Here is a 17,406-nt window from a genome sequence, read left to right on the forward strand (position 1 = left end):
CTAATATCCAGTATATTCTTGATGCCAGCTTACCAACCAGTTTTCCTTGAGCACAGTTAGGACTCAGTGTTTTTTGAATGAAGAAAGGTAAAATCACAGTGTGAGAATATGGAATACAAAGCAGGAATTGTGCCTACCTGGTTAATGATAAAAAGGAAAAATACTACCCTGCTATTAGACAAAATGGCCCTTTTAAAAAAAATCTAATTATCCCCCAGTTTCTGAAACCATATGCAATAATACTGAAAAAAAAAAAAAAAAAAAAAGTTATCTAGTAGAATCAGGTACAATAGTGGTCTTATCCACTAGCTACTAAAACCAGTAGCTAAGACACTTTTAGCATTCTTATTGAGGGTAATAAAAACTGAAAGAAACACTTAATATGTTTTAAAAAACAAACAAAAAAAGAGGATGCAGAAAAACAAGTTTTTATCGTGAAAAATGCCTACATGCAATTTATATCTTAAGTAAATATTTTAAATCTTCTTACTCAAGAGTACCTAATGATGAGATTTCCAGGCCTGAATTAACAGAGCCACTTCTCCTTGATACAGAAATAGTTTGCTATTGATCAAATTCAGCAGAGGGCAAACTAAGCAGTCTTGTCTGCCCATCTGTGTGTGTTTCGCCAGCTCAGAATATCCCTAAAGAAGAACAGAAGTGCTTGGAATCAATACTGTCCAAACCAATTTTTTTTTCATGGCTATCAAAGAGAGTTTGGTAATTAAGAAGCAATTCCATTAAAATGTCTAATACCTATACTATAATCAACAGGGACTCAGATGATTCTGTTTCTGAAATACTATTTATGTGCTCACATTGCATTTGACATTTATGTAACTGCCACATGGTCACCAAGCAAATAACAATTTTCTCCTTCTACTACCTGAGCAGCCAGAAGTTACATTAAGAGAAATGACTTTATATTGTTGGACATGGGATTATCTTAAAGAGGACCATCCTGGGATTATGAAGTTTGTGACTTTAAGCATTTTTGTAATTAAAGCAGTTTCCATTAAGTATTTTAAAGATAAATGTCAATCTGGCCATATTCAAATGACAGAAATTTTTCATTAAAATAAATAAGAGTTTGAGCCCTGAAATACACTTCAGAGCAAGAACAATGTAAGAGTAGGGATTCTAGCCATGGTCATTCAGCTCATTATAATCAGCCCCAGAGAACTGATAGAATTTGAAGTCATACAGATCAACATTCTTTGCCTATTATTTTCTCTTTGATATAGAAATAATTTCCTATTGATCGAATTCAGCAGAAGGCAAACTAAGCAGTCTTGTCTGCCAATAGGTATGTGTTTTGCCACTCAGAATATCGGAATATTTATTAAAGTATATTTAATAAAGCTACTTTATTAAAATATTGCAATCAAAAATTCTAGAAATTAAAAATCATTTGCATATACTAAGGGTTGTTATAGTAATAATTCAGAAATATTAATTTATTTTGTAAATATGCCATCATTATAAATACAAAGAGTCTTCAAAAAGTTCATGGAAAGATTTGTGTTATCGTTTAACTCCATGTTTCCACAGACTTTTTGCAGTAGCCTTATACATACGATAGCTACATTTTATATGGAAAAACTCTAGAGAGCAACCAAATATTTAATATGAGAAACAGAAATGTTTAAAATCAGGACTGCACAGTAAATTCCATGACTAATGCCAACAAATTAGATGTAAATATAAGTAAAGTTTTATAATTTTATATAAATGAAATTAATAGAAAAAGCAGATTAGTGCAAGAAAACCTCAGTGTAAATACCAACATCAGTGGGGGGGGGGGGGGGGATGTTTTTCAAACCCCCCTAAAAAAAAAAAAAATGAAAGAAAAAAAAACCCAAAGTAAAAAAAAAACCAGGGGGGGGGGGGGGGGGGGGGGGGAATGCTTTTGCAAAGCTCCTGATAATATAAATAACTTTCTTAGATAATTTTACCATAAATTAGGCAGAAGTGAAACTGTCCTCTAGGAACTTTAAAATCTAAGACTATCAAGGCTGGCAAAGTTAAAAACATGTATAATAGGTACAAAGAATAGATATTAACAGAATGCCTACGTAAGATTAAATACTACGTAACTCATCACTAAGAAAAGTCTATTTACAACCTAGGCAAATGTATTTGCAAGTCAGTAGTTAGTGTAATTGGGGTGGAGGGCTGCTAAACTTTCAATCTAGATACAGTGGAACCACTTTGTCTCATCTAAAAACTGATTACAAATGGATAATGCATGTTTTGATTAACCTACTCTTCTTCATTTTTACCCACCAGAAATGATTTATGACAAAGGGTCAAAATGCTGATTATAGGGCTAGAGCTATCTAGTCTTCTTCAATATACACAGTGATAATTATAATAAGGGTGAGAGCACTGATTAGACAGTCATTTTAGACCTGGTACTCTTACTGTATTCATTCTGCCACATCCAAATAAAAAGACAAAATAAATTTGTTCTTTCAAAAATTTACCTGGAAGGGCCAAGTTTTTATAACTCCATGAAGCCTCAGAGTCTAAGTAAACATACACATAATAAAAAGCATTCAAAGAATGCTGTCTTCCAGAAAGAAAGCACAGCTTCGTCACACTGCCAGGAACAACTCAGAATTTGTGAGTATTCACCTCCAGAAGCCTAGATTTAACAATCAGCCTTCAGTAGACACTTAGTCATTTTTCTACAGTCGTTACATTGGCCTGGTTATTTCTGTTTTACAAAAGCACGGTCTTTCTGTTTCCATTATAAAGCCAACATCAAAGAGTTTAAAACTGACCTAAAATCCAGCAGACAACCTAAATATGGATAAATAGTTCACAATGGTTTACAGTAAAGGCAAGGTTCTGAATTTCCTAACCACTAAACTTATATTTCAAAACTATTCTGAAAGTACTAAAAGTAGCCAATTACTCAAGTCAAACCTTATAAGCACCTACTTTATTTTAAACTTGTTTTATCTGTCAATTGATTGCTAGTGACACAAATGTATTGCTCAAATAGTAGATAGTCAGTATTAGATAGACAGATTAATGTTCAATAATTTACTTTCAGTGGTGAAAACATTATTCTGCAGAACTCTTACTGGGGATCCACTTACCCTGTTAAGATCCCTGCTTTGTTTTATTACATTCTAACAACAAGCCAAATCAATACAGTTTAAAGCAAAGTGGTCTTAGCTAATATACATTGGTAAAATTAGTTGTCAGACCGACAGATAAAATCTAGAAAAAAAAGCTGAGTCTTGATCCAGAAAGTAGGAAAGGGAGGAATTTACATCACTTGCCTTCCCACACACAGTTAATTCCTTTAACTTCAGTTTACTTCAGCATATCAAGGATACTGTATACTCCTCTGCTTGGCTGACATAAAGGCAGATGTCATACTTTTTAGGGCTCCATAATGTCATTCCCTGGTAATAACAAAAGTGGGTGAAATCAAACTAGAGGTGAACCAGATAATTGGCTACTAGACCCAAAGTCTTAAAATGCCAGCTATCGTACTATTCTTAACCACTCTCCTCATGACCCACAGTCAAACTGACTGCAAATCTGATTTTTCTAATGCAAATGAGTCTCACCATTCATTAATTTTTTTAAAAAAAAGCACTAAACGGTTTAAATCGTAAGCAGAAAGCTCTGCTACTTTAGCAGATACCCATCCAAGAGAAGACGGAGCATCATACACAAGCAGATTTTAGTGTTATAATCAATGCAACTTAAAAACTTGATCTGACACATATTTAATATTATGAATAATCATTGCACTGCATGGTAATTAGAGATAAATGCTAAATCGTTCACATTAATGACTACAATTAATGTTAAGTTTACACAGCAAAATCAAATTTTCATAGCAGTACATTTTTCATTAAATTACCCCAAAAATCGATGTCTGCTATCATATGCAGTTGCTCTCATATCCACATTGAAAAGGCAAAGGTCTCAAATCCTAGTCCCTAAACAGCTGATGGACATTCTCACTTTGCATTAGCATAGACCCCACTCTGATTTTATTAATGGCCCAGGGCTGAGGCACACTGGGTTCCTAACACATGCCCTAATCTCCAGCCCCTTGATCCACAGGCCCCATGAAAGGACCTCGTGCAGCAATCTTGTCAACAACTACTGCCAACACTATTAAGACAGTGAAACTCTAGGCCCAGAAGGCCAAGGGTGAGGTGTTAGAGATCGGGGAGTGGTAGTAAGAAAAGGGAGAAAATCTTCCCTTTTTCTATCACCTTCTGTCAAGATTTTACGCAATTCCTTCCAATAATGCCCAAGAGGGCAAGATAAGGGGAATAAGATTAGGGGGAGAAGATCCAGAAAGAAAAGCATAGTTACTCATAAGATACTCTTTTCTTTATCAATGCTTTGATCAAACCTGACTCTTTTAACTATAACCAGCAGAGGTTGGCCAAGAAATATTTAAAATTTTCAGACTCTACAGAAGTAAGAAAGGGTTTTACGTGCTTGGGGTGAGCTGTGTTGCAATTCTAGTCTTCCCGTCCATTTGACTTCCAGGTGTATGGTGATGCTGAGGCTTTCTGAATGGGCAAAGTAACCAGTGGCTAATTGGATGGCTTGTGGCTGCATCAAAAATGCTATCCTAGCAACTGTTTTCTGCTATCTCCAGTGCTACTAAAAGGATATCAAGGGTTCACTATTTGAGGAAAGGCCAACTGAGGCAGGGCAAGAAAAGGAGGAATTTACATCACTCACCGTCTCGTTATTTTCACTTGGCAGGTTGACAGACAATTCTCCATGGTGTTTCTGCACACCTTACATCAGCTTTGGTTCTTGTCTAATCTTTCAACCTTGTCTTTCAATCTTCAAAGATAAAGACAGTGTCTCTCTCCAGGGCAAAGGTTGGTCAGATTTATATACAGTCCATTGTGAAATATTAAGGTTTTCTATACTCTGGGTCCTCCACTGTGCCACAAACCCTCATGTGCATAACCTCTACCTAAGCACCCCTTGTGCATGGCATCTATCTAGGTCGCTCCTCATATCCCCTATGGGACTTGGGGGCACAGAGGGCAACATGAAACTCATGCTGCCTGTCGTGCTATGAGTAAAAAGTCCTTCATCTCTGACCCAAGGGTCTCGTGTGTTTTGCCAGCTCCATAAAACTATGGCAGGCTAACCTGTTAGCTTGCAAGCAGGGTAAAATCTCATCTTGACAATTCCTCCCAGGTAGCAAGGTAGAAAGTTGCTATGGATTCTCCAACCCCCTTGGGAAGAAAAAAAATAGAGGAATGTTTTATGCCAGTACAGGTGCTAAAGGGAGAATAAATAGCCGGGCAGAAAAGAAATTCTCCAAGATCTTGGGGGCAGCCATATTTCCCTAAATAATCAGTTTTCTTTATTGTACATTAGAAAAATGTATATTATTTTAGAATGTAAGGCTCCTTTTTTTGATTCCTAATAGAATAGTTGGTAATTCAAAGAAGATTAAGACATTCCAAAAACTAAAATAACCTTCTTACAATTCACATTTTGAAAAGAAAACTGCAACGATATCGAAAGTCTGATTTATTTTTGCCCATATTAATTTGCAGTCTGCCACAAAATATTAACATTAAGCTCACTTATTTTCCTGCCAGTGGATTTTCATCAATCTTTTGAGGGGAGAAAGGAGAACTTTATCATTCCCTGGGCAGGGAAAAAATGTCTCCTTCAACACCTGGGCTACTACTGCTCAGCTGTATCATTTGTTTGAAGCACAAACTCAATGATATTGTTCCAAAACATGCTATTTACCCTCAAGCTCTGAGCCTCTATGATTTAACAGGTTTACTCTGAGGATTGTACTGAGGGTTGTGTTCTGCTTGGTTAATTAATGCTCTGCAACATGTAATTCTGCATTACATAATTACCAGTAAAGAGAGTGGGGAAAAAACTAGATGCAAATTTTATGCTCATTGCAATGTGAAAATTAGGCCATAGAAAAATTTCTGGCTGGATTCAGAGTTTATATGTGCCAGCTACTGCCTTGAAAAAAATGTTAAATTATTTTTCACCAGTTCAACAGAGGTAAAAATGATCACGTAAAAACCAGACTAAACAAAAACAAGTCAATGAGGCTGCTACACATAAAGCTTTATACAAATGAAGGACTGTCAAAATATTTCAAAATGTCAGAAATATATTTAGAAATTTACAGTATCTTAAAAAAAGGAAAACCTCCTAGTACAAATTTGTTTTTCTGTAAATTTAATCCCAATCTCTCATTATCACAAAAATGTCCGTCCTCTCAATTTCTCGAACAGTATCTATAATGTTAATTTGCAGAGTACACACAGTCTGCCAGTGCTACGTCCCAAAGGTGGCCTACTTGATTACAGTGTTTGAAGAAGATGGCCTACAAGGACAAAACTGTACACAAAAACAATCAACCCTGCACAAGATGGCTTTTCAGAATCATTTTTAGACACGCATAAATCAGAGATGCATTTGTGTTAGCTAATCACTGCTAATGAGGCTTGAGCAGAGAATTCAAACTTCAATATCTAGCTAAAATTTTGAAGTACAGCATCTGAATTCAATTAATACCACTGCTTGGAAAGCTAGGATAAAGCATCTTACATTTTATGAATTTCGTACAAAACATTCAATATTCGATACTATGACCATGTGGTAACCTTTAGACCAGAGCAAAACTAAAACACGAAGAGATGTAAAAACCACCCTCGCTGACAATGGCAATTCAAAATAAAAATACACTTCGCTTTTTTTAAGGATAAAATTATGTTATCTATATCAACATTATTTTTTTAATAGTAGAAAAGTGGGAAATGTAACTACCATCTATTCATTCTTTTTTCCCCGCTAATATCAGATGATTTTTAATATGTGAGAGGAAATAATTTTTTATGAAACATAAAAAAGAATCAGAAATAAAAGAGCATAGTTATAGCTGGTACCAGAGGAAACTAAATCTGCTTCTATAATATTGGTGGTTTGGTTTCACATGGCAAATATTGGCCATTGGTTCCAGATAAGGCCTTCACTTAGGGGTTTAAAGAGCCCCTATGGGGACTTCACAAGCCACATCTGAGTGTTTGGCTACCATCAGTATATTTGATACCCACTAAAATGGTTCTGCCAGTATCATAATTTCACCTCTTTAGTAGGGATGCCAAGTGCTCTATGACAGGCTACAACTACACTTTCAGCCACATCTATCTCATCATGAACAAGGACAGTCACTGCGATTTCCTGAGCAAAGAAAATATGCTACAGCATAATTTCTTATTAATCATAGGCACAGTTTCTATGGACGAGTTAGCCAGAAACCTCCTGGGAAATTTGTATGCTCAAGACAATCATTTCAACTTCTTGTGGAAATGGTAAATATTTGCATTGAAGAATGAAAGAGAGATGGCCAGACTCCAGGGTATGGAAAAATACTCAATAGTCATTCAAATCCCAGTCAGAAAGAAAGCACAGACATAGGCAGGCAGGGGTCTCTATTCAACACAAAATGTTTAAAGACATCTTTATCTAAAATAAGCAGACCTCACAATAATTCTATAAAAAGTCAACTGTGGTGAGATTTTTCACAAACATCAATGTTGTGTTGAGATGAATAGACAAGTTTTTAAATAAGTCTCAAAACAAATCATGTAAGTTCCTATGGCAAATACCAGTGGGAAAACAGGAAAGTTAACAGTCCGTCAAAAAGGCTCATAAAAATGATAAAAAGCCAATCGTGTACTCCCCCCAAAATGACTTTGCTCAAGCCAACTCATTTATGAGAAATACCTATCCCTCCTAGAGCAAGTTTCCAGATTCACTGAACTACTACCAAGCAAAACGTTTGTTAGAGGCCAGAAAGGCAAGTTCCACATATAATAATTAGTTGGGTCTTTGGGAGCAGAAGGCACAAATTTGGGGAAAGAACAGGGGTAAAAATTACTCTGTAACCTGGGGCTACTATTTAATGTTTGTATTTTTTTTAATCCAGGATATATACTTTACCCGTAGTTTTCATAAGTCAAATTAGAGCTTTAGCAAGCAATATAATGTAATGCATAACACCTTTCATCTTACAAAAATTCTGACTTTGAAATTCTATAATCTCTTTTTAAACAGAAGGGCAAGGGAAGTCATCCAACGTTGCTCAATGTCTTTGGAAACTGTTCCTAAGAAGTAAGTCTATTGAGAAAAATAGCTAGATAGCCTACCACCTGCATTCTCTTTAACAAAGACCATCTAGATTATTAGTCTTCTGAAGATTTAAATATATACATAGATCAATATAAACATATAGACATATATGTGGATATAGACATTTACGTATGCATGTATATACATATGGGGACATATATACCAATGGAGGTATAGCCTCCTGAAGATAAATTTACTTATTTATTTGTTTGTTTGTTTGTTTACTTGATATTTAACATGTGTCCACCCTATAGAGAGATCTGTTTAGTAGCGTTATTTGTAACTAGGAAGCCACCATCCCAAGGTGGAGTAGACTAAGGGAAATGGAAGACTGAGTCACAAGAAGCATCTCCTTCATAGAAATTCTGCAAGAATTGGAATCATGAAGACTGGTAGGAGAGGCATAAATTTTATTTCTCCCAATCTGGCATGGTAGATGTCATAATGAATGCCTTAGCAGTGTCTTCATAGGGCGGAAGGGAGAGAGGATCTTTTTTGGGCAATAATTCATATTCAGCATGACCATTCAAAAGGCTTCCAGACTATATCTACTCAACCCAAAGGTGAGAAAAAATGGAAATAAAAATTATACCTCATCCAAAAATATATGCTCATTTCAGTGGCTGCTAAAGTGTTAGGCATGACATATTAAGATGAACTATGCAAATATTCTCATAGTCTTATAGAAACAGATAAGTTTAATTTGATCTAAGTGTTACAGTAGTACTATTGGAATAAAGAGGAAGGTCACTCTACTGGAGAGGGGTTAGGTGGAAAGGGTCCCCAGGGGAGGCTCTTCAGAGTTGAGTCTAGAAAGTCAAGTAGTTGGGGAGGAATAGAAATTGCAGGGGCATTAGATAAAGGGAAAAGGCCCAGGGAAAAGAGAACATGATTCATTAGAAGCGTAAGTGGTTTCTGGTGGATAAGACCATTTTATGAGTATTTATTAGGTCCCCTGCACGGCAGTAGACATTGGAAATCCCAGAAGAAAGCTGTGTTCAGGCGAGTGGTGAGAAATGAGGACTGAAAGTTCGGCCAGAGGTACACTGAGACAACTATGGGGTGCTATCCCAAGTATTTGGATCTTCAGTTGTAAGCGATTAAAAAATCATGAAAGAATTTTAAGCAATACTTGCACTAGAAAGAGACATTTTGGTGGTGATGGAGTTTGGATATGTTGTCCCCTCCAAAACTCATGTGGAAATTTGATCTCCAATGTGGCAGTGTTGGAAACTGAGTCATGGGGGTGGATCCCTCATGAATGGATTAATGCTCTCCCTGGGTGGGGGGTAGTGAGTGAGTTCTCGCTCTATTAGTTTCCATGACAGCTCATTGTTTATAGGACCCTGGCACCTCCTCTCTGTCTCTCTCTTGCTTCTTCTTGCCATGTGACCTGCTCATACCTGCCGGCTCTCTGCCTCTTTCCTCCATGAGTAGAAGCAGCCTGAGGCCCGCGCCAGATGCAGCTGTCCCAGAATCGTGAGCCAAATTAACCTCTGTTCTTTATAAATTACCCATTCTTAGGTATTTCTGTTATAGCAACACAAAACGGACTAAAACCGGTGGCATATGTGAGGATGGATGATTATTTTAGGAATAGATACCATTAAGTAGGTCTGTTTAAGAGGTATAGAATTTAAGACCAAAATGTATATTTAGGGAACTGATTTTTAAAGATAATCCAGAAGCTTTGTGCAAGAGAGGAAATAAGTTACATATCCTCAAGTTTTTAGGCCAGAACTAAAGATTAGAGGATGTGGGAAGGCTAATTGCTCTGGCTTCAACCAGCTGCATTTACTGTACCATGAACAATTAGCAATAAACGATGATTGTATGTTCAGAGAGAAGAACACCACCTCCTCAGACCATAAGATAGAAATGAAGAAAACACAGGGCTCTCAAGAGAGGAGAACCCAAGGAAATGAGGGATCAAGTCACAAAGGAGAGGAGGGAAGAAGGAAATCGAGGAAGAAGGGGCTGGCTTTGGACAGTTGTGAATGGGGACAGCGCATGAAGATTGATGACCTTATGTCAGTAAGCTTTGCCTCCAGAAATTCCTCAGCTGGAAAATTTATTGGGTGGGACCAAAGTAGAAGTTGATATTTTGTTGAGTGTCCTCATCTAGGAACCAGGGAAAGCCCAGTCAACAGACTAGAGAATGGAATTCAGGGTGACCAGATTGTTGCAAGGAGATGGGATAAGAGATTATTGGATTCGCCCAGATATCGAGGGCCACAGCTACGAAATAGACAAGTTGGAGATGAAAGAGGTAAAAGAAAATTGAACTGGGGGGAACACCTAGAATAAAGAAGTGTGGAAATGAGAGGACTACCAGGTTTCTGGCCAGATAATGAAGTAGATAATCTCACTAACTCAACCAAGGAACACAGGGGAAGGAGCACATGGAGAGGTCAAGTTGCTTGCCTTTCTGGACCTCCATGTCCTTTCTACATCCATAGAAAGAAGGAGTTGTCCTAGAGGGTCCTAACGTCCACTCCAGCATTGCTGTCTCTGCAAATAAGAATTCATCCAGAACATTTCACTTCCAGCTGACGGATCTCACCCACACATCTCTCCTGGACCCAATGACCTGCTTATTCTCTCCACTGCCAAAGTTGTGTATGAATTCAGGAGAAAGGAAACCACCAGAATGAGAATAACAAAACCCAAGCCTAATTCAAGGCTGTCGGGAGAGTCAAACAGGCTCTTTTTAGAGGGAGCCACACCACAGACCTTGTCAATTACTTTCCTTTATCACCGTGAGGGGAAAACTACTCATGCTTACAACCCTGCATCAGTCTTTATAGAAAAGCTTACGTATTTGAAGGTGTTACTGTCGGGTAGGTCAATACGTGCACGGTAAGGTGCTGCTGATTAAATTTAGACTCAGTTCACTAGTCTAAAAAAATAATATACCTGAAAAAATGTTTTAACTTACTTTGGGACTCATTTTTTATAATAGTCATAGATATTAAGAGTGATATCCAATTTACATAAATTCCATAAACAAAATATTTTTTACTTAAAAAAGCTAACATTGTAATTTTTTAATTATCATTTTTGCCAAAGTGATATGATGGAAAATATGTAATATGGTGTACTCTCGTAGGGCTTATTTTAAGTCTTTAATAAATATTGCTTTAATGCTAACAAATTTTAGTTGCTCTGTAAAGGATGCATTTCAGGTTTATCAAAGTATTCACAATCTACAAGACTTCAAACTATTTTTTTAAAGTTATATATAAATGAACAAAACTCATTTGATTGTGTTAGATTTTGGCCACCAACACTGATGTCAAGCATCCCCTGAAACACTTTTTTGCCCAACTGATTGTTTTATTTCATAGAAAACATAATAGCTGCAGTGTTTTCTTCTTCAGTAAACACTAGGTGATATCTGGTTCAATGCTTTTCAGCACAAAATTACACTGAAGAAAGGCCAATGTAATAGGTTTAACCTATTATTTTTACCTATTTCTTTCCAATTTCCACAACCTATTGTACCGTCAAGCATCTCTAATGTGGGGTAATTCATTTCTGACTCTCTACAATTGACCTCTAAATAAGCCCAGGTTATTCACTACATTCGATACCCCCATTTTTTTTTAACAACTTCTCCTTACATTTAGACTACACTTTTATTTAGACAAAGTATGGTGTGCTCTAAATCTTCTAATCTTCAAAGAATATGTTTATGAGATTCAAGCACAGTTTGAAAATGAAAGGAAAAAAACCTTGAAAGTGCTGTTTCAGCGGATGCCATCCATCCAGCCTATTCATAAGAAACTACCAGATGAAACCTTTGGTCTCATATCACTATCCTGAAAGATGTCACATAGATAAATAGCACAGTAACAATATCTGTTTTATATACCATATAATTGTATCCTTAATCATGTCAAACCCTTTTATTGCTCATAAAAAGGTGAACTCTACTAAATATATCCCTACGTAAGAAACCCTATCATTTAGGCATCACACTGAACCCAGAAAACACAGTATAAAACAACATTTATGTACAAACCCATGTGTGTTCCATGACAAAAATAAAAATTTTAAGATCTTCACATTAAGAAACTAAGATTGGTTACTTCATTATTAAGCTGTTTGTGATACTCAACTTTTGTTCAACTTACAGAAACTAGTGCAAGACTTCACTGTTTAAGTAAATTTTAATTAAACATGTAATATGGGAAGTCTTCATCATAATAAAACTTCCCTTTTGGCTGGTCCCCACATTGGGACCATTCCAGGATAATCAGTTAATGCTTTGAAATCTATATGCCATGTGATGTAGGCTTTTACTCTGGTCATTCCCAAGAAGCCATAGAGTCTGGAGAAATAGCGACTAGAACAGTGGTTACCAGAAGCAGGGAAAGGGTGGGGGGGGGTAGGGGGGAGTGTCAGGAAAAGGTTGGTAGACGGGTACAAACTTGCAAAATCACAGTCAGGAAGAATAAGTTCTGGTGCTCTAGGGTGACACAGCTAATAATATTGCATACTATATTTCAAGATAGCTAGAAGAGAGGATCTTGAATGTTATAAACACAAAGAAATGATAAACGTTTAGGTGACAGATAGGCGAATGATTCTGATTAGATCATTTTACAATATATGCATGAATTGAAACAACAAATTGTATCCCATAAACATGTACGATGAAAAAAATGAAAAAAAACATATGTTGAATGAAAAAAAAAAGCCAATTAAGTCTGTTTCAAATGATATAGTGCTTCCCTTCATACATCCCAAACCCATGTACCTGCGACACTAGAGAATTTATTTTTTAATTTTTATCAAAGTACACGTGTCCATGATTTATATGCAAGTAGCCCAGAAGAATTCATAATAAAAAGAAGGGGTCCCTGCCCCACACTCTGTACCCTTCCCCACCTCTCCTCATCCTCACCATCTCTCACCTTCTTTCAGCAGTAATTAATTCATTCCTTCAGAATTAAGTCTGCATACAGGTCAACTCCAGAAGCTGAACACTAGTAAAGAGCACTTGCTTTATTGTAACTGTGGGGAAACTGTTTACTTCTCCATCGAAGCGACAAATATTTACCAAGTACCCTCTATGTGTATGGCTCCAGACCCTCTTCTACATGCTGGGCATGGAGTGGTAGACAAGACCGACTTAGGGCTTACATTCTAGTAAGAAAGAAATGATAAATAAGCAAACAAATAAGAACACCACTTTAAGTCAAAACTTGTGTTATGGTTCCCCTGTCATGCCCTGTGACCTGAAGGAAAACATTCAAAGAATTATTCCTTTTTTTCACAGTCCGGGATTGCTCAAAATTACACTACATTTTAGTTTGCTTTAAATTTATATGATGTTTTCTTATATATTTTTCCTTTCTTTGTTCTTGTTGGGAGAATTATACCTTTTTTACCTTATCCCTTATATTGCTAAATTTCTTATTCATTCTTTCTATTGATTGAAATTCTATTATTCTTGAAGCTGACTGATCTCCTAATCTAATTTGGGACAGTTATTCATAATTGGACCAAGATTTTCTTGTAAAGCTGTTTGTTGTTCCTAGAGTTCTAATTTTTTGTTTGTTTTTCTTATGCTCTATTTCTTTATAATCTCCTCAAACCTTTTTTTTTTTACTGCCAATTGTACTCTTTATTAGACTGAATCCATTGTTTTACCAAAACCCCACCTCCTGAAGTCCTCTTTTCTTCTCTCCCATCTGGTCTCCACAGGTGTGTGACGGAAATGTCATCTTGTGACTTTCCTGCTCCCTTAGATGCATCATTTTTTGAAATCCATAACTCTAAAAAAAATCCTCACCCTCTTTTTGCTGCTGTGCATGCTCAAGTAACTTCCTAAGAAACGTTGTATGTCTGAAAATAACTTTATTCTGGCCTCCAGATTGATAATTTATTAGAACATAAGATTCTTGGCTGAAAATCTTTTCTTTCAAATTTGGAAATCAATGTTCCATTGCTTTCTAGGATCCAGTTTGCTAAAGAGCATTTGGAGAAAAACTTAATCTTTTTTTCTTTTTCTTTTGGGTAATAAGTTTAAATCTCTCTATTTAAGCTTGGAGTCCTAAATTTTTAAAATGATATTGTCACTTTGATCAGCTCTCTGTCTTTTCAATTAAAAATTTGTGACAATTTTTAACTCTGAGAAATTTTCTTATATTATTGAAGATTTACTCCCATCAGTTTTTTTAACTTGTTAATTCCTGGAATTCCTATCAGTTGAACATTGAACATTATTGATTGATTCCTATGTCTCTTATTTTTCTCTGATGTTCCTAGTCTCCTGTCTTTTTATGCTATAGTCTTGCAAATGTCCTAAAATTTAACTTCCAAATCTTCTATTTTATTTTGTATATTAATAATTTTTTTTTTTATTTTTAGGAGCTCTTTTTCATTCTCTGACTATTCAGTTTTACAGTATGTTGTTCCTGTTTTACGGATGTAATATCTCAAATCTCTCCAAGGACACCAATTATAACTTTTTTATTTTCTGTGTTTTCTGAACTCTGAATCACCTGCTTCTTTTAAGGTTACTTTTTCCATGTTTTTATAGGTCTTTCTCTGTAATGTTGAAGACTTTCTTCAGCTACCTTGGGCTTCTCTGTTATTATTCATAATAATAATGGATCTGGTGTTCATGGCAAGACTTGTCAACTGGGAAATTCTACGTTAGGATGAACAAAGTGAGCTGTCATTGCGCTAATGGCTCCCCAATACTAGCACATGGAAAGCTTTGCTCTGTGGCACAAACCTTCCCATTAGCTTTCTTGTGTCTCTCCATCCCTCATCCAAAAACAAATTTTTTTGTTCAGCTTTTTTTTTAAGTCCTTGTCTTAGTCAGTATGGGCTGCTATAACAGAATATCATATACTAGTTGACTTATAAACAACAAACATTTATTTCTCACAGTTCTGGAGGCTGGAAGCCTGAGATCAGCATGCCAGTATGGTCGAGTTCTTGGTCAAGTCTCTCTTCCTGGCTGCTTTCTTGTTGTATCGCATAATGTGGGAAGAGAGCAAGCTAGCTCTCTGGTCTCTTCTTACAAGGGCACAAATTCCAATAAGGCTCCATTCTCGTGACCTAATTACCTTCCAAAGTTCCCACCTCTAAATATCATCCCACAGGGATTAGGGTTTTGACATGTGAATTTGGAGGGATTCAGTCTATTGCAATCCTCTGTCTATCTTTTTAATCTACCTAGTAATAAGTGCTGGTGAAAAGGGAGGGGGGATTAATTATTCTACTTCATGGTCCCTGTTTTTAGCTACATTTCTCCCTCCTAACCATCTCTTCTTATGCTGAGATTCTTTTGGTCAAATCACTGCGGCCTCTGCTACTGCGACTAGCTATCAACACTCTTCCCTCTTATATCATCCGGAAATCTGTAGAACTCCATTGTCCACTGGTATTTCTCCCCCTTCTCTTCACTCATATGTGATGATACCATCTTTATTTCTTTGGTGTTATATTAACAAATTCTCTGGAATAAGAGGAAATAAAAGCATGTGCTCCGTCTGCCTTCTTGGACTAGGAACCCCCTCTTCGTTTCTATATAAGAGAAAATTAACTTTAAGATTACCCTTAAAGGCAAAAAGAATACACAGACAAGCAATATCAGCCTGAAGAATGCTTTCCGGTATAAGTGAGCATAACAATATACCAGCATTTTCAGTAAATCAGCCCCAGGCCTTTTTGAAATTGTCCCAATTCACCATACTCAGAAGAGAGTTCTGTCTAGTCTTTTTCTGTCTGGTATTGTCTGCCCATCTAAAACAAAAGAGAAAGTTGACCATTGACTACCCAAACTGACTAACATGAATTTATCACATAGCTAGAATCCTCTAATTTGCAGAATTTCCTAATTAGGTTGTGATAATGGCAGATCTAATTCTGAGTAACCACATAATTCTGTAACCTCTTTGCATGGATTTAATTTAGGGCAAACAGTCACATCGTGCCTATTCTGAGCCAAACATCATTCCAAGCATTTAACATGTCTTAACTCAGTCAATCCTCACACCACTCTACCACATAAGGATATTATTCCCAGTTACTGAAATCCAAGACATGTAGGATGAGAAACTTGCCCATGGTCCCAGAGCTGCTAAGCTAGAGCCATGAAGTAAACACACATTGTCTAGTTCCAGAAATTGTGACCTCACCACCATGCATGCTGTATCCTCACTGTGATTTACAATTAATTTATTTGAGTTGTTTCAAAAACCACTAAACATCTGTCCTTTTGAAATTATGGTTAGCACTCTATTTTCACATGAGAAATGGAACCATCTTGCTATAATTTAAGAGATTACCACATCCAGTCTAAAATTCACATCTTACATTTTTATACTTTCACAAACACTCACACATATTATCTGGATGGAACTTAACAACAGCTTTTCCTGGGTATTATCACATGTTTCTAACAGATAAAGAGGACCAGGACTACCTGGCGATAGAGCCAGAACTAACACCATAGTATTCTGGTTCCCCTTCTACTGTTCTTTCCACTAAAAGATGTTGTCTACACTCAAACACAAGATTTAATTGAAGATCTCTAGAAGCCATATATAGACATAATATTTTAAATTAGGAAAGACCTCAGAATTCTAAACCACAGGATCATACAGATGATTTCTCATGATATTCAAGAAGTTTCATTAGAATCACCTATAGGCACTATTGGCCAGAAACAATTGTGAGTTCTTTGAATGGAGTCAATATATTTCTATTGAAGTGGTGCTCATTGTAAGCCAACTCCACTGATTAAGAAATGTAACACTGGAATACCCAAAGTAGCTGTTCTGTGATGAGCTAAAAGGGGTCAAACAGCAGCCAAATAGAAAGAGAGAGAAGAAATCAAGACTGGAAGTTAGGAGATTTGGATATGGATTCTGGTTCCATCCCTAACCAGCTGTGTGACCGTGAATAAGTCACTTCCCTTTCTGGACCTTATAAATAAGAACATCACATGAGAGTACACAGTATGATGAAACACTAAGTCAGAGTCTAAGATTTTTGTCACAATATGGTTAAAATCCATGCATGTAATAAGCCTTCAAAATGCTCCTTTTTCATATACCAAAGGTGGAGGAGAAAGAAAATCAAATTATTACACAATGAATAGAGTGTATTAAGACATAAGAACCAACTTGAACTGAAAATAGACATCAGTCCCTGGATACAGTGGAATATATATTGAATGAATGAATGAGTGGCAAGAAATTTACG

The sequence above is a fragment of the Galeopterus variegatus genome, unplaced genomic scaffold (assembly GCF_000696425.1).
Source record: "Galeopterus variegatus unplaced genomic scaffold, G_variegatus-3.0.2 Scaffold1212, whole genome shotgun sequence".
NCBI lineage: Eukaryota > Metazoa > Chordata > Mammalia > Dermoptera > Cynocephalidae > Galeopterus > Galeopterus variegatus.